Genomic DNA, 8,689 nt, shown 5'->3' with positions numbered 1-8,689 from the left:
TTTTTTTTAAAGAGAGTCTTTTTTTTTTATAGATTTTATTTATTTATTCGACAGAGATAGAGACAGCCAGCGAGAGAGGGAACACAAGCAGGGGGAGTGGGAGAGGAAGAAGCAGGCTCATAGCAGAAGAGCCTGATGTGGGGCTCGATCCCAGATTGCCGGGATCACGCCCTGAGCCGAAGGCAGACGCTTAACCGCTGTGCCACCCAGGCGCTCCTATAGTCCTCATTTTTGGATTCCTTTCGCTATATATATATGAGTTTGGCTTTCTTTACAATTTTGGGATTTAGTGACTTCCAACACACAGACCAAAAGACAATCGGGACCAAGTGGATCACCCTGTTTTGTCCACCCTGTGAGATCCCAATCTCTCTCTCCCCCATCCATTCTTCTCTGGGAAAAGTGACTAGAGGGAGGGATTCACAGCAAAAGAAAGAGCCAGGGGTAACACTCTCTGCCACTGATCTAATGCATACGGTTTTAAGTAACATGTCAGAGCTGGAACTCAGGATGACAATTACAAAGTTGCTAGCTGGGCTTGAAAAAAGGATAAATGACACGAGAGACTCTCATAGTGCAGAAATGAAATCGAATCAGGCCCACATTCAAAAGGCTCTAACTGAGATGCAGTCTACATTGGATGTGGATGCTCTAACGGCTAGGGTCAATGAGGCAGAAGACAGAGTCAGTGACACCAAAGACAAGCTGATGGAAAGGAAGGAAGCTGAGGAAAAGAGAGAAAGCCAACGAATGGACCATGGGTGGAGGAATCGAAAAATCAGTGATGCCACAAAAGGAAACAATATTGGAATTACTTCTGGCCCTGAGGGAGAAGACACAGAGGGACAGAAGATCTATCTGTGTGGATCGTAGCTGAGAACTTCCCTAATCTGGGAGGGAAACAGGCATTCAAGTCCAAGAGGTAGAGAGGACTCTTCCCCAAATCCATAAGAATAGAGGAACACCCTAACATATACTAGTGACGTTTGCAATTTCAGACAGAAAGAGAAAATCCTGAAAGCAGCTCGAGACAAGGGGGTCTTCACCGACAGGGGTAAGCACATTAGACTAGCCACATACCTATCCACAGAGACCTGGCACACCAGAAAGGGCTGGCGTGATCGAGTCAGGGTACTAAATGAGAAAAACATGCAGCCAAGAATACTTTATCCAGCAAGGAGTCATTCCGAATAGGAGCAGAGATAAAGAGCTTCCAGGACAGAAAGAAACTCAAAGGATTTGGCCGCTAAACCACCCTGCAAGAAATAGGAAGGGGGATCCTGTAAGGGAAGAGAGACTCCAAGAGTAACACAGACCAGAAAGAAACAGAGACCATCTACACAATTAGGGACGTGACAGGTAATGCAATGGACTCATCTCCATCTGCTTTTTAGATTTTTTTCTTTAGCATTGGTCTTAAGCAATTTTATTAGGATGTAGGTTGATAAGGAGGGGTTTTTTCCATGATCCTTATGTTTGGGGGTTTTGTTGGCTGGATTCCTGAATTCTTGAATCTATGGGTGTAGAGGGTTCATGCAATTCAGATAATAATCAGACATTACTTCTTCAAACATTTTTTTTTTCTGTACCTCAGCCAATTTCTTATCTACCAGGCCACTTGAAATTGCTACAAAGCTCACACCTACTCTAGTGTTTGTGTGCACGGCGTGGTTTGCACCCTTCCTTTTCTCTGCTTTATTCTGGACAACTGCTATGATCATGCATTCAAGTTCTCTCTCTGTCTCTCTCTCTCTCTTTTTGCTATGTAGTGTCTAACGTGAAAGAAAGCCCATCTACTACATTTTTCATCTTAGACGTGCTACTCTTCAGCTCCAGAAGTTGGGTTTTCCTTGTTTTCATATTTTCTATATCTCTGTTTCACTTCATCCTTTGTGTACATTCTTACGTATATAAAACCTCTTTCTAACAGTTGTTTGCAAGTGCATGTGCAATACTTCCATCCTCTTTTTCATTTCTGGGTAGGTTTCTATTGTTTAATCTTTCTCCTCAGTATGAGGTGAACTTTTCTCCTTCTTTGCATCCTGGTAATCTTTGGTTGGAAGGCAGGTATTGTGAATTTTAATTGTTAGATATTAACTATTGCTTATATTTCTACACATACTCTTGAGGATTGTTCTGATGGTGAGGTTCCTGGAGAACTATTTTATCCTTCCAGACTAGCTTTCCAAAGGTCTGTTAGGGGGTATCACAGTAGTCTTCAATATATTTTGCTATTGTTCTGTTGGTATTCTGAGCTCTCTTTGCAATGTCCCACGAATTACGAGGTTTTCCACTCTGCCTGCTGCTAGTAGCACAGACTTTTCCTGGTTGTGTGTGAAGGCTAGTGACATTTTCCTCTCTGCTTCCCCTGGGCTATTATTTTCCCCACACCACATACGTTCCTCACACAGGTGCCCTATTGAGGAATTCTATGAAAACTCAAAAGTGATCCTAGATGGCTTTCTGAGGTCCTCTTTCTCTGTGCAGCTCTCCTCAGTATTCTGTACTGTAAACCACAGCCATATCGACTTCTCCAAATTTCCATCTTGCTGTCTCCAACTCATGGAAATGGCTGAGCTTCGCCTGTATTCTTCATCCCTGACCCATAGACTAGAAACTAAATCTCTTTAGGCAGTTAAGTGAGGGAAATGCACAGTCCCCCATGTTTGTCTTCCCTCTTGCACTAGTCACTTCCCTGCATTGCCTGGAAATATATCGAAAGTGTTCTTTTGCCAGGGCGCCTGGGTGGCTCAGTTGCTTAAGCTTCTGACTCGTGATCTGGACTCAGGTCACGAATTCAGGGTCTTGGGATCAAGACCAGCATTGGGCATCACACTCAGCACAGAGTCGGCTGGAGATTCTGTCTCCCCTCTCCCTCTATCCTCCCCACCCCCCACACTCTGTCTCTCAAACCAACTCAGAAAATCTTTCAACTAAAATAAAGTCAGTTACGTAAGAGACGGCCTCTGCAACAAGGGGAAGACCCTAGCAGGGTCCGTGCCTTGCCCAGAATCACAGACTGGTAAGAAGGCAGAACCAGGCCTGAACCCAGCTCTCCGAGTGTCCTCAAAGGTGGGGCCATGGCTGAACCTAGCTACTCACTGGGAGCTCGGGAAGAGGTGGTGTTCTGGAACTGGCTGTAGACCTGGAGATGGTATGGGGGTGGGAAGAAGCATCGACATCCCAGGCAGGAGGCATCCCAGCACGTACCTGTCTGAGGAGGAGCCCAGGCCAGGGCAACCCACTGACGGCACCCCTGCCCACATGACACCCAGAGGAAAGGAGGGATGGCTCGTGACACACGACTGGCAGCGTCTAGGGGTAAGGGTGGGCTCAGCCCCTCTAAGCCAAGGCTCCAATAGCTTCTGCAGGGTTTGCCTTGGAAATTAGAAAGCCTAAGACCTGGGAAAGCTATTTCCCATCCACCCCTAGGTGGGACTGGGCCTGCACAATAGGAGTACTGGGGCACACACATGTGCACAGACACACACACAACGCTAGGGACCGTGGGTGGGATCGGAGGAGCTACAGACTCAGAGAAGGTGAGAAAGGAAGAAAATGTGGTGGCAGGTATTCCCTACGTGCGACACCACTCCCCCAATTTCTTAGATGGTATCCCACCTATGCCTGTGGACTTCTGCAAGACGTACACGCTGGAATAATCCCTATCGCACAGGCAAGACACAGACCATCCCTGACAGGCACAACGGCTTCTCCGGGGTCCAAAACAGGGAAGATGGAGAGTTGCATCAGAGCCCAGGGGTGTTTCCAAGCTGGGGCCCTGGCTGTACCCAGACCTTCCCTGGGGCCTGTGGAGAGGGTTGTGTTGGTGTCACTGGGTACACATTTGGCATGGCATGCAGAAAGGGGATGAGCAGTCGGCAGCCCAGAGCACTGTCTGTGCAGGTGCTAGTCCAGGTGTGGACTCAGGGAGGGGATCCCAGGAAGTGAAGTCACTTCCCTGATAACCGACCCCAACGGAACTCGGAACCCCGGTCACCAGGCACCCACATTCTAGTGCGGTCCCGTATCAGGCTCACTTGGCCGGAGACATTCGATAGTGAAAGATGTTCTCTTGCTGCGTGCCCATTTTCCGGGGCTCTGGCTTCCAGAATCCCCGGGGTGAGGGACGTTTCACATGCTGCAGACACTGGCTCAACCCGCGCCCCCGACACCTCAGGGCCTTTCCGAGGAGGTGCCGGAAGGTAATACCGAGCGACCTAGGCCAGGCCAGGCCACCTCTCCGAGCCATCCCTGGGCAGCCCCATTCCCCCAGTTTCAGGGAAAGAGGGGTATGTGGGGGAGGTCCCGCCCTGGGCTGGAGGAGGTTGCAGGGCAGTGGATACCCTGGTGATGCCTTCACGTTCACACCGATGCCACGGGGGGGTGGGGGGGGCAGGGTGGAAAGAGGATTCCCGAGGTGCCTCTCACCAGGGCCAGAGTGAATCCAAGGCCCTCGAGCTGTGTCACTTTTCTCTCCATGGTGGAGCTGCGTGCATCCTGGGGTGTGGTGTGTCTGGAAGGGAGTCCCCTGGGGCTGAGGACCAGCCAAGGCAGCCAGACAGACCTGTGAGGCCTCCCGCCTGGCTGCCGGGCACTGTCTTTACAGAGCTCCACACAGGAGACGGGGCAGGAGCTGAACGATGGGATCCCCTGCCCCACCTCCTTGAAGGACAGGAAGGAGTCCCCTACTGCCAACAAAGTCCAGCGCTGGCTCAGGGTGAGTGGAGGTGCCGGAGGGACCCAGCACCCAGGGCACCGATGCGGCACAAAGGGACCCAGATCCCAGAAACCAGCCTCTGGGCTCCTCGGGGCTCCGTCCTAGACTCCTGCTCCCATGTGAACCCGGATCCCCATCCCCTCCCCAAACCAGCCCTCAGGGCCCTGCCACGGCCTTGGCCCGATGCACAGTCCCTATCCACATATCTGTACGAATATCAGAAAAGCGACCTTAAACCACCTCTCATCCCTTGCTCGAGATCCTGGTGAGTTGGGAGACTTTTCCCCAAAGGGGCATGGGGCTCACGGTACTATGCCTATTGCTCTGCCCTTTGGTTGTAAAGGAGCACATCCCTGGGGCCCCTCCAGGGTCCGGAGCAGGCGCCTCCTTGTGCTGCACAACATTCCAGAAGGCCCATCAGTTACCGCAGCCATTGAGCCCTTCACAGATGCAGGACGTTCATGTGATTCCCTTCTGTTGCCAACTCACAGTGCTGCACGGAACATCCTACGTACCCTAAAATGCTGAGCACCCCCACCCATGAAACAGTCTCTGTGTTCTCAAGCGTGGGATACATCGTCAGAAATCACAGTGACGATGCCCTTAGTGCAGGGAGAGGCTGTCAATACTCAGCTAACGATCTGACCTGAGATACCAACGTCCATTCACACACCCCCCACCTCACATCCTCCTATTGTTGCCATTCTCCCTTTTCCCTAAAAGGATTGCATGAGGTATTTTTTTGAGACACAGACAGAGATAGAGACAGAGACAGAGACGGGGGTGGGAGACACAGAGGCAGAGACGGGATCCTCAAGCAGACCCCGCCCTAAGTGCGAAGCCTGAGGATGGGCTCGATCTCAGGACGCGCGCATCATGACCTCAGCCGAAACCAAGAGGCGGACCCCGAACCCACGGAACCAGCCAGGCACCTTGCTCCTTTTGTCTACTGTGGGCCCTCCTGTCCCATCTCTTTGCCTACGTCACCGAGAGCCTGGGGGTTTGCTCCGGGCTCCAACCCCCAACCCTCCTGGTGACTGCAGTGAAGATCGCATGTCTCCCCTGTCCCACCTCAGGCTAGAAAGGCCTCAACCAGGAAGAGCAATGGGACCTGCGTGGTGTGGCCCTAACGGGCAGAGCTGCTGAAGAAGCGAGTAGAACACCTGCTGCCCGCCTTCCTAGCCAGAGACCTCAGCTACGTCTCCACGTTCCTGGCCACATACAGAGCTTTTGCTACCACCCAGGAGGTGCTGGACCAGCTGTTGACAAGGTGAGCACCCTGCCCCTCCACAGCCCAGTGCGATTTGCCCACCTCCTGCTTGGGAGTCTCGGGAATGCCACCCAACTTCCCGGAGCCTCAGTTGGCTCCTCGGACTGGGGCAGAGTTATTACAGGGACTCAGTGGGGTCCTGTAGGCTAAGGACACCTGGGTGCCTGGCCCTGTGGAAAGGTCCGCTACAGGGGCTGTGGTCGTGCTCGTGGACCATCGTCCCGCTCCCCATGAAGAAGCCTCTGCCTCAGCCCTCACCGTCACCACGGTCTTGCGCTGGGCTCTTTTCCCCTTGGAAAAGGACATCGGACACTCCATCTGGGCTCTGTGTCCTGGGTGAGACCAGAGCAGGCATGCCCGGGGATGAGCAGGGGGCCCCAGGCCCACTCAGCTCTCTGGGATGGGGCTGGTGGGGGCCCTGCCATTCATCGAGCATAAAGGATGGATGCCCTTCTAGGTGCAGACCTGCAGACGCTTCCCTGGGCGCTGACTGTGATCCCACGCACACAGCAGACAGCACCCGGGAGCACCCCAGGGCTCCATTCTAGTCGGCAGTCAGACAGTGACACTAGATATGATGAGAGGGAGGGTTCACAGGACATTTCATGCGATCCCCCCACCACCCCTCCGGCCTCCTCTAGCTACGGATGCGTCCTCTCTTCCTGGGACGAGATCGGCGGAGCCCAGGAGCAGCGGGGCATGTGAGTGAGCTTTGGCTAATGCACAGGGCCCTTCCTTCTTTGAGAGGGCAGCGAGGGGACTGTGGTCTGGGGGCTGCTAGACCCTCATCCCACACATCTGCAATTCCTGTTGGAGGGTCCAGGTCTCAGGGCTTCTTCTGCAGAAGAGGAAAGGGATCCTGGAGAGCCCTGGGTGGGGTGTGGGCACTGTGGGAGAGCAGAGGGGGCTGGAGGGCAGCCTCAGCCCCTAACAGTGTCATTCCCCATCACCGCCGCCTCCCAGCCCTGTCTCTACCCCAATCCTGGGACCCAGAACAAAGGGCATGGCTTCCACACATCTGGTGGAACGTCGACACTGGGTGCTCACCAGGTACTCAGAGGAGACCCAGGGAGGGCTCGGGGACTGGACGTCCCCCACCCAGTGGGAGATTAGTGTCCACGGAAGGACACCCTCTCCTGGCACCTACTGAACGAGGCAGCACGTAGGCACGGGAGGGGAAGTGGGAGGTATCGGGAGGGTCCTGGGAAGGCCAGGGATGGGACAGAGTCCCTTTGTTCCCTCCTTGGTTGGATAGTCACAGAGCACTAGTGTGCACTGAGGGCAATGACCACGCCAGACACGCCACCCCTCCCTGCCCACGTGCAGTGGAAGTCACGCGGCAAGTGGGCGGGGAGACTGAGCAGGGCGTCCAGTTTCCACGACGAGGACAGAAATGGTCACACCAGGGGTCAAGGGCTCCCACTCACAGAGGCTTTGGGCCAGCCCCTCCTCAGTGACCAGGTCTGCCTCAGGCAGGACTGCCACATCACAGGTGGACATGGAGTAGGAATGGGCTCTGACAGCCAGGAGCCGGGGACCCAGGGGCCCAGGTTCCCACAGGGGTTCCCTGGGGCATCCGTGTGGGAGGTGCCCCGTCCTCTGACTCCTCTGCCCACCTGTCTGTCCCCAGGGCCATCTCCTCCATCCTGGGCACCTGGCTGGGCCACTACCCTGAAGATTTCTTCCAGCCCCCAGAATTTCCCTGCCTAAAGACACTACTGGCGTACGCAAGGCTCAATGTGCCAGGCTCAGACCTGGAGCAACGTGCCTGGCTCCTCCTCTCTCGGCTGCGACATCTCGAGCCCGCTGGGCCAGAGGCTGGGGGTGAGGAGGCCTGGGGGTGACTGATGGAGGCCTGTGGAGGGGAGAGAATGGGCCACACAGAGCAAGCCTCCGCAGACTGCAGTGTGGCTGGGAGCAAGGAGTGGTCTCAGATCACTGTCCCCATGGGCTACAATATGGGGAGACCACCCAGGGACGGGTTCTTAGACTCAGACAATATTGAGTGGTGGGCAAAGTTGCCTTCATTTGGAAGGGACATGGAAAGACAATCATGATGACCACACTTTCTCTTCTTGGAGCCACAGCAGCGGCCCCAGAGCGAGATCCGGAACCGTGCCGAAAGCTAGTCCCAGCTCCCACTGTGCTGCCTGCTGCAGCTTCAGAGCCTGAGCTGGAAAACCCCATCACTGCTGCTGGAGCTCAGCAACTCAAAAGAGCAGGGATGTCACCTGCCGTGTCGGGCCCAGTGGAGCTGGTGGTCAGGGCTCTGATCCACCGTGAGGATGTGCAAGAGTCACCTGCGCCTTTGGAAAGCCAGGAGCCAGAGCAGGCCCCAGCACTAGCTAGAGAGGTCCCTGAAGGGCCCCTGATGCCACCTGCCCTGTCGGAGTCGGCGCAGGACAGACTCACAGCTCTAAGTCCCTGTCAGAAGCTCCAAGAGCCACCTGTGCCCTTGGCAGCCCCAGAGCCAAAGCAGGCTCCAGTCCTAGCTATGGAGGTCCCTGAAGAGCCCCTTAGGCCACATGCCATGTCAGAGCCAGCGGAGGATATACTCACAGCTCTGACTCTCTGTCAGGAGCTAGAAGAGTCACCTGCACCTTTGGAAAGCCAGGAGCCCGAGCAGGCTCCAGCAACCACCTCTCTCAGTGGAGCAACCGGCCTCGGCCCCGGAGCAGCAGTTCCTGCTCGCTGAATCC

Source organism: Ursus arctos, unplaced genomic scaffold (genome assembly GCF_023065955.2).
Source record: "Ursus arctos isolate Adak ecotype North America unplaced genomic scaffold, UrsArc2.0 scaffold_27, whole genome shotgun sequence".
In the NCBI taxonomy this organism is placed as follows: Eukaryota; Metazoa; Chordata; class Mammalia; order Carnivora; family Ursidae; genus Ursus; species Ursus arctos.
Note: the sequence above shows the minus strand (reverse complement) of the source record.